General features: G+C 45.0%; 1 protein-coding gene across 2 annotated transcripts in view; it reads right to left on the reverse strand.

Moving 5' to 3' along the window:
- AKT3 (AKT serine/threonine kinase 3) overlaps nucleotides 1-8,304 on the reverse strand; it is a 303,338-nt gene extending 295,034 nt beyond the window's left edge. Inside the window, exons 1-2 of one of the 2 annotated variants that reach the window (XM_047705807.1) lie at nucleotides 7,931-8,304; nucleotides 3,153-3,193 (exon numbers count right to left, since the gene is read on the reverse strand). The gene's annotated coding sequence lies outside the window, so the exon portion shown is untranslated. The remainder of the gene's footprint in view (nucleotides 1-3,152; nucleotides 3,194-7,930) is intronic. The other variant, XM_047705805.1, reaches the window with a different exon arrangement.
- Between the last annotated feature and the right edge of the window lie 1,221 nt (nucleotides 8,305-9,525).

Here is a 9,525-nt window from a genome sequence, read left to right on the forward strand (position 1 = left end):
CCTTGAGTGTCTCACTTTTGGTTTCCACTCAGGTCCTGATCTCAGGGTCTTGAGATCAGCTCCGTGCTCAGCACACAGTCTGCTTGACAGTCTTTCTCTCTCCCTCTCCCACTGCCCCTCCCCATTCTCAAATAAATTTTTTTAAAAATAAGTGAAATGAAACTTTCAAAAAACTAACTTTTAGATAAAAATATTTATTGGTGCTTTTATATTTAAAGTGTTGAAATGTATGTTAAATCAACAGGACAAAATTTACAATCATCATCAGGACCAGTAAACCCACTCATTATGGAAGTGGCTTTATCCAACTGCATCTTAAACTCTTACCAAATTCTACCCATAATCATAACATTCAGCTTTAAAGTTGCTCCTGGGACTCTCAGCTAAAATGATACCTTCTTTGAAAACACCTTAAAAGACATTCAAAGTATACTACTGCAGAATCATGGCCAATAGGCTAGAAATAAATGCTGTCCTGTGTGCAAAACACAATGCTAATGACTCTTAAGCAATCCACCATATTCTTCGATTTAATTTCCCTACAGTGACAACCCACTTGCACCAAGTCATCTATGCTCTCCCATTCCCATGTTCCACGTGGCTAAAAACACTAATCTGCCAAATGATGAGATGGACATGAACTTCCCCTCCTCCTACGGCCCCGGCTTCTCCAGAAATACATTCTATCCAATGAGCTCTAAAAGACAAAATTTGGTTTCTTTTTCTTTTAAGCCTAACGCATTAAATATTTCATTGTTGAATAATCTAATTTTGTCTATTCTTTAAAAAAATGTCATACAAAATTCTTGGCAGATTCAATTTAGAATTTATACAAAGCAGTTAAACTAAAGGTACTTTCATTCAAAACTATTTGAGAATTTGATGATAACAGCATTTGAATATCACTTCACAATTTACAAAACATTTTCACATCTTATACCTCATTCAATACCATTACTATTTAGTAAAGCAATTTGACAGTGTGGGGCACATAAGACACGCCCAACAAATACAGAAGAAATCAATGAGTGGATGAATGAAAGAGCACAATTACAGCTTTACATAACTAATGAAGAACAAACACACTAGAGAAGTTAATATTATAAGAAACACAGAGAGCAGTATCATGTCACCTTAAATACAAACCTGAACTCAAATGTTATAAAAGCATCTACACAGAAGTAATTTAAATTACAATAAATATCCTTCCTTATTCCTTAAAGTATGTTTACTGTAGACCTCCACTAATTGTGAGGACTGGCACACATTAAAATTATGCTCCTTTTCTCCATGTTTTTTGATACTTTTTGTTGAGAGGAGGCCAAGTTTCAACTCCCAAAATTATCTTTGTGGAAGAAAGAAAGAGAAAGAATGGCGTATCTTCTTAATGACATTCATAACAATTTTTAAAAGATATTTGCTTCCTTAAGGCAAAAACCATTCAGTTTTAAGCAATAATCAAAGTTCTTCAAATGTCTTTCCAAAATCTCATTCACTCAAGTAACATTTACATGTAATCAGTAAACAGGTATTGACTGCCTACTCTGTGACAAGGACCACACTGAGTATACACAGAGGCAAGCAAAACAAAGGTTTGAAAAAAATCTTTTCCAAGTAATAATTTGTTATCAAAGTGCTTTCACATATTTGTGAATTTGACTCTAGAAAGAAATCTGTCCAGTAGCTACAGCATCTACAATTCTGAACCTAGGCAAACTGTGACCAACCAAATATGACATTATTTCCTTGCCGTTACCATAACCAGACAAGTAACAAGTGTGACCACCTGCAATTCAAGTCTTCTATCAGTTAGGTATGCTTTCTACCAAATAACCCAATAGGAATTCTCAGAAGCATGTGTAACATTTGTGAATATCGCTGTGAATATTTTTTCTGTATTGAGTTATTTTTCAAAAGTCCAGTAAACACAATGTTTTTTTTTTTTTAAAGATTTTATTTATTTATTTGACAGAGAGAGATCACAAGTAGGCAGAGAGGCAGGCAGAGAGAGAGGAAGGGAAGCAGGCTCCCTGCTGAGCAGCGAGCCCGACGCGGGACTCGATCCCAGGACCCTGGGATCATGACCTGAGCCGAAGGCAGCGGCTTAACCCACTGAGCCACCCAGGCGCCCAACACAATGTTTTCAAATAAATTAAAAATCAAATATAACTGCAGCATCACAAAGGAAATGACACCAACAGAAGACCAGAAGGTTGACAAAGTTAAAAGGCATGCCAGCAATTTTCTTTTTTACAAATTAGAACAAGATTCACGGGTTAGCAATTTCCTACATGTTAATTTCTAAGTTCAAAGCCACAATACTATCCATAATACAACTTCCTCTAAACCATATCCTTGGCTGTAAATAATACTATGAAGAATATACTTGCCCTGCACCACGACTTTTTATATCCTTCAGCTATGCCTAGCCAAACTGAATTAATGAAGGTCTACTAAGGTACAGAGACAAGAGAATTATGCTACTTTGAAATACAAATGATTGTCAAGGGTAACCATACTACAATTCTACCCTATCTACAGATTTCAAGAAATAGGTGAAACTAACTTATGCCATAATAAATGCCTAAAGTCATATAAAACTCTCTAAAGGATCCAAGGGAAAGGAAAAATACTGAAATAAAGGGAATTTCAAGACAACTTGCTCTGCACTTCAAATAAGTCTCAGGCTATCTGTCCCTCTCACAAGTTGCTATCCTGTTCATAAACCTGTCATATGGGGAAAGTGAGCCACAAAACTTTCTTCAGAATGCAGTAACAGACTTTATGGATTTTCTTAAAACTAATAGATATCTTCACTGTTTCATCCTACAGGAAAATACTTGAATTGGTATAAGCAAGATTTCCAACTTTCAGGCAAAATTTCAGTTCTTTCAATTCACAATTTTTTAAAATATTCATACAAAAGTGGAAAGTATTTCTCCTCTTCTCTACCTCGGGTTAGGGCATTTTAATGCCATTTGAACCAACACATCCATGAGTAACCAAACTAAAAACAGACAAACAAACAAACAAAAAAACTTGTGCTGGGTGCTATATTTAATATTCTAACTTGAAGCAACTAGGAAAATGCCTATTGGATTCCTCTGGTTCACCTAAACCACTGAACAAGCCATAGACAAATGATGTCCTACCTTTCTCATATTAAATGTGGCTTGTCTCTATGTGAAGGCACCTGTAATACAACAGAAAAAGGTTGAGGGTTGCCCCTGAAAGAATTTCAGTCGCACAGGAAGCCATACTTTTCCAAAACACATATAAAATCCTTCTAAAATCTGCCCTGGGGACCTCGTTGACAATAAAATGAAAAAAAAAATCCACATATATACACAAAATACAGTTGGTATATGGTCCATTAAACGTCAAGAATCAGCATGACGGATTTTACCCCGGATTAAACTGAGAGTTAACCCACAGGTATGGAATCCTTTAACAAAGTTTATCACAATGGTGCATCAAGAAGAGCACTGGGCAGGCCCAGAAACTGGGGTCCCCGTTCCCAACTCCACCCCACCCTGAGTGAAGCTACATCAAGTCCTTTAATTTCTCTGTGCTTCACTTTTCTTAGCCATAAAAATAAAAGTGTAGCATTAGACAAATAGCTTCACAGCTCTTCCAGAGTCGGTATTTATGATTCTTCAAGTTCAAATCCACCAAGCATCTACTTCGCTTATATACGGCATCTCTGGTGACACCATCATGATTATACACAGTTTCTGTTCTCAAAAGTTGAATACATAGTTGGGAAGATAAAATATCAAAACATCCATCTTACTTAGACAAAATTCGAACTGAACTCCAGTTCCGGCAAAATACCATCTTCCTCCCCTCCCCATCCCCTAGAGTTCTGAACAGAGTCAGAGCCTTAGAAGTCCTCTATAGATTTCTTCTGGTCAATCATTTTACTTCTCCCCCTGAATATTACTAAAATAAACCCATTTACAAAATGTGAAATCTTGGCAGTTGGTGATAGCTAAATATAAAGAAAGTACTGAAAAGACTACTAAAAAGCAAATCTATGGGTCAAGAAACATGTATTAATTTATCTATCAACTTCTACGTGAAGGTTACCTGGCAAAGGAAACCTATTTACATCTAAATACCAAAAGACTACGGCACTGCAATAACATATGTAAACAACTGAGGCACTGAACTTGGTCTCTGAAACAAATGAAATGAAAAAGACTGTTAAGGGTCTGTCGATAATACTTTTTTTTTACTCTATTACTGAGATTTCTATGGAAATCATTGTACTACATTACTGAAACTGAGTATGTCACTGGGAAGTCTAATGAGAGGTATAAGCAACTTAGGCGAAATGCTAAGGAAAAAAAGTGTTTCGGAATGAGGACAGTCAAAACGGAAATGGCTTTTTATAATGCCGCATTAATAAGTGTTTTCTCTTGTGAAAACCACATTCATAAGGTAGCAGGGGCTGTTGTGAAGATTAAACCAACGGACACACATTAAGCACCTAGAACAGCGCCTGGTACTGGCAAGTGCTCACCAGGCACTGGCTGGTATTGACCCTAAACCTGACCTCACGCTGCCGAAAGACCACAGTAAAATTTTTAGTTAACATCATATGATTCAGGGCTGTCCTTCCAGGTGACTACAGAAGAGTGTGTGGTGTATAAAACGAGTACTCAGAATACCAAGGCACACTCCTAAAACCTGGAGCTAAAAACAAAGCAACTTCAAATGATTTAAATATTCTAACACAAACTTACAAAAATTCATTGTGTGCATTAAAATGTATGTTAGGAAAAACAAAAATGCCAGTCAAATTATAAGACTGATTCGATCAAAACAAATGAAATGGTTTATTTTTCTGTCTTGAATCTTATGGTATTCAAATATAAATTATTGCAAATTAAGCATTTTTTAATGCTTAAAACTTAATCACATTATAAAGGCAAGATCCTATCAAATCATGCAAAAAATCCAATTAACATGAGTTAACAATAACTGCCTTATCTTCTCAAGGGTGAATTCTTGAACTAAAAAAGTTTAACAACAAAGTGTAGCTAGCTTTTCACAAAAATATGCAAAGTTCAGGTAAACTCTAAACTTCCACAAAATCAATTTCTCAAACAGGTTCCTCTTTTTAAAGAAAACCAAATAGTTGGAAATTTCCATTGAATTTTTAAGAAATAAAATCTCTTGTATGTTTAAATCAAAAGCCAGAGTTTAAAAAAATCTTAGGGCGCCTGGGTGGCTCAGTGGGTTAAGCCGCTGCCTTCGGCTCAGGTCATGATCCCAGGTCCTGGGTTCGAGCCCCACATAGGGCTTTCTGCTCAGCAGGGAGCCTGCTTCCTCCTCTCTCTCTGCCTGCCTCTCTGCTTACTTGTGATTTCTCTCTGTCAAATAAATAAATAAAATCTTTAAAAATAAAAAATAAAAAAAATAAAAAATAAAAAAATCTTAAATCTCTACTTTACACGAGATTCTATTATGCCAAGTACATTTGTCCTAGGATATGTTTAACCAGAACATGTTTAGATTTGCAATGATTCTGAAAACAAATTCTCTTTCTAATGGTAGTAATCTTCTGAATGATGTGTAAATAAGGAAAGTTTTTAATCAAACTAGCTCTGGCACACAGTTCACACTCAAATATTTGTTGGAAGAATGAATGAAATCTTATTTAAAATATTTTACAGCTATAAAACTACATACCAAAAACTCTAAAGCTGAACCCTTGAGCACCTTCACATACACAACTTAAACTAAGAGTCAATGTCAAACTAAAAACGAATTTTCAGTTGGATAACAGCTCACTAAGGTAATTCTTACAGAAAGACTAAGCATAGGGGACAAAATGGATATAAGTAGTAGTTTCCTAAGTTTTTTTTGTAGAATTACTTTAGGTATTTTTTAAATGCTCTTGCAAACACCTACCACAAACAAAACATAGCAACTGAAAACTATAGTTCTACACTCATCTAAATTCTAATGGTGTCCCATTCATATGATATATGCACTCCCTCACTTAAAAATTAGAAGCACAAGCCAACCAAAGATATTGGGGTCAACCCTAGTGAGACCAACAAAAAGCAGATCTTCAAATACAATCTATGTGGTAAACTTTCCAAGTCAAGATTATGTGTTGCCAAAAAAAAAAACAAAAACAAAAAACGACACTCCTGATATGCATCTTCCAAAGTATTGCACATTCATCTCAGAAATAAAATAATTTACCAAGAATTAGATTTCTTAATAAAAAATGCATTCCTGTCTTAGACAACCACTTCCTGAATGTGTGTTGGTTTTGGACGACCACCGCCTGGGATATTCATATTCATTTATACATATTTTGCAATGATATTTAACTTCTGAAAGCAAACTTTCCTAAGCCAGGTTTACTGGACTCTTCTAGCTTTGGCTTTTTCAACTATTTCCTAACAATGTATAACCTAATTTAATGAGTTTCCACCAAAACCCAAAGGGGGGGGAGTAGTAATTTACAATTTACAGTAATTTACATCTTTATAAAAGATATAAAATGACCATGCCTTCCCAAATATGGAACATATATCTAACTTGACGATTTCAAGCACTTGGCAAGGTATTAAACTGCAAAAAAGTCATCATGTCACATGTCTTAGCTACAGGATGAACTAAAAAAGTGTGAACATTTTCTTAATAGTACTACTTAATACAGATACATAGGTTCCACTGTGAACTTATCTTTGAAAATGTAATCCATTACAAACTACTGGGCTCTCGACCAATTACCACACTGGTGAAATGAGTTGGTTTTATTTTCATAAGGTTCTCCTGATGCAAAAAAAAACAAAACAAAACAAAAAAATGGGAGCATCCTACCCTTGGCTTCTGGGAAAGCCTTTCCTCTGCTTTAAGATAAACAGTCAATATAGATATTGAAGACCTGGCCCAAAGAGACTCAATCCAGCCTAAGTGAAGATCCCCGGGGTAATCCCAAACAAGGAGTGACCCCGCCTGGGAGTCAGGGTGAACCCGGCGACCGGCCAGGCTTCAACTTTGGGCTCTGAGGGCCCAGCCAGCATCATGGCTGATGCAGACCCGATGCGCAGGAGGAGGAGGTGGACGAGGAAGAGGCTGGTTTGTTTACTTGCAGCCTGAGCCGCCGCCACCGCCAGCAGCTACAGCATCACTGGATCCGCCAAACCCAGCATCTTCCGCACATTTCTATTCTTAGCACACAACTCCCAAGCGGATTAAAACCCCACTACTATTAAAAACACAGACGAGCACGTTACCCACCTCCCACACACACCCCCACCCACCCCACCCCCCCTCTCTCCAGGGCAGTCTTTTCCTGCGCGCCGGCTGCCCGGGAGGGTGAGGAGGAAGGAGACCCCGGGGGACGCCGGTGCATCCTCGCCTGCACCCCACCCCACGCGCGCAGACAGCCCCCGCGCCGGGGAGCGCGGCAGACGGCCCCCTCCCCCCAACCCAAACACGCCGGCACCCGCGCTCCCCGCGTTATATAAGCCCGCCGCCGCCCCCGCCCGGCCGGCGCCCCCTCCCCACGCCGCGCGGCCCGGGCCGGCGGGGAGCGGGAGCTGCGCAGGGGCTGGAGGCGCCAGGGCCGGGGCAGCGCAGACGCGGCCGGTACCGCTAGGCCGGGAACACCCTCCCTGGCCCCCCGCGCGCCGCCGCCCCCCAGCTTCCCCCGGAAAGTGAGGGGGTGCCGGTGTCAGCGGCGCCGGGCATCCCCCGGCCTCCCCACCCACACCCACACCCGAGCCTCCGGTGACCCGGCCCCCGCCCACGCCCCCGGCGCGGTGACAACCCAGACGCCCCCGCCTCCCCCCCCACCCCGCCGCCGCCTCCCCCCCCCCGCCCGAGGGAGGCCCGGGGCCGGGGGCCCGGAGGGAGCGGAGGCCAGGCGGGGAGGGGGCGAGCGGGGGGCGGTGGCTGTTACCTGCAAAGGCGGCGGCGGCGGCCCCGCAGCTGCTCGGGCGGCGGCGGAGGATGGAGCCGGGGGGGCGGGGGGAGGAGAGGGGGCGACTCGGGGGTCCCCCCTTCCTCCTCCTCCCCTCCTGTCCTCCCCCCACCCCGCAGAGCCTCTGGCCCCCCTGGAGCCCGGTGAGGCCGGCGGGAGGGCAAGCGAAGGCTGCAGGGGAGGGAGGAGGGAGCCGGCCGGGCCGGGCCGCGGAGCTGGAGCGGGAGGCGGCGGCGGCGGCGGCGGCGGCGGGAGGGGAGGGCGGAGGGAGGGCGGCGGCGGGGGGAGGAGGAGGCGGAGACTCTACATGGGAATCGGATATCGGCTACAAATTCAATTCATCACCAGAAAACACCGCTCGGGCGGGGGCCGGGTCACGCCGGCGAGGCGGCGGCGGGCGGAGGCTCCGGGCCCCGGGGCGCGCCCGGCGCGGGGTCGGGGGTCTGCGGCCTCCTCTGGGGGTGGGGGGCCGCGCCTCGCCGCGGGGGTGGGGGTACCCTGCCGCCGCCTCCCCGCCCCCTCCTTCCTCCCTCCCGGGCCGCCGCCGCCGCCGATCGTTTCTCGCCGCCGCCGCCGCCGCGGGGCTTGTTGTTGACTTTGAGGAAAACTCCTGACGTCAGGGGCTGGCTCTCGGCGACTGGCGGGAGCGGCTTCCCCGCGTCCCCGGCCCTGCCCGCCGCCTCTGCTCCCCTCCCTGCCGCGCCCTCGTCCGCAGGCTTCCCCGCGCCCCCCAAACCCGCGGCGCCCCGCGCCCCCTCTCCTCTCGCGAGAACATCCCCCCAGCCCGCCGGAGCCGGCGGCGGGGGCAGGCGCTCCTGGGCGGGAAGTTCTGGCTCTCCCCGCGCCCTCGTGGCCCCCGAGGCCCGCCGCCCGCCGCCCGCCGCCGTAGCCACCGCCCCGAGGCGGTGGGCGGCGCCCCCGGGGGGAGCTGAGCCCGAGGGCCCGCAGCCGGCCGCGAGCGGACCCCACCCTCCGCGCCCCGGGGCTGGATCCCGAGCGCGAAGCCCTTCCCGAGCGTCCCCGGAGACCTGCCCGCGCGGCCCGAGCGCACCTCTCGCAAGAGCCCCCCCAGCGCGCCCCGGCCGCCGTCGCCACCGCTCAGGGCGGACGGGTTGCCCGGGCATCGGAATTCACTCTTAAAATGACACCCTTTTTAGGGATATTAGTTTTCGTTGACTTTAGGGAAGCCATGATGTATTGCATTCACACTACAGAAGATAACCATTTCTTTCTTTTGAAGTTCACGGTTCCTGAGACTATTTGCAATGGAGACACTACTTGTGCAAAATGGCCATACTCTCGGATGCAGCATAGTCCGTAAAGTTATAAAAGAAGTTTATTTTTTCTGACACCATGTTTTGTCGTTTCTGGAACACTTTGAAAACCCCGTATTGTTTCACCACGGGGCTCTAGCCTTGTTGAGGTACGTGGTATTTCTCCCAGTGCAAGATTCTCTATCATGTTCCCGGCTTCTTTATGGAGAATTCCTGCTAACATGCACTTCCTTTACTGCTTTTCCACGTCCTGACAACACTGTGTCAGTACTGATTGTCTTCTACTGTGTGGGACAACAG

Source organism: Lutra lutra, chromosome 15 (genome assembly GCF_902655055.1).
Source record: "Lutra lutra chromosome 15, mLutLut1.2, whole genome shotgun sequence".
Classification (NCBI taxonomy): Eukaryota; Metazoa; Chordata; class Mammalia; order Carnivora; family Mustelidae; genus Lutra; species Lutra lutra.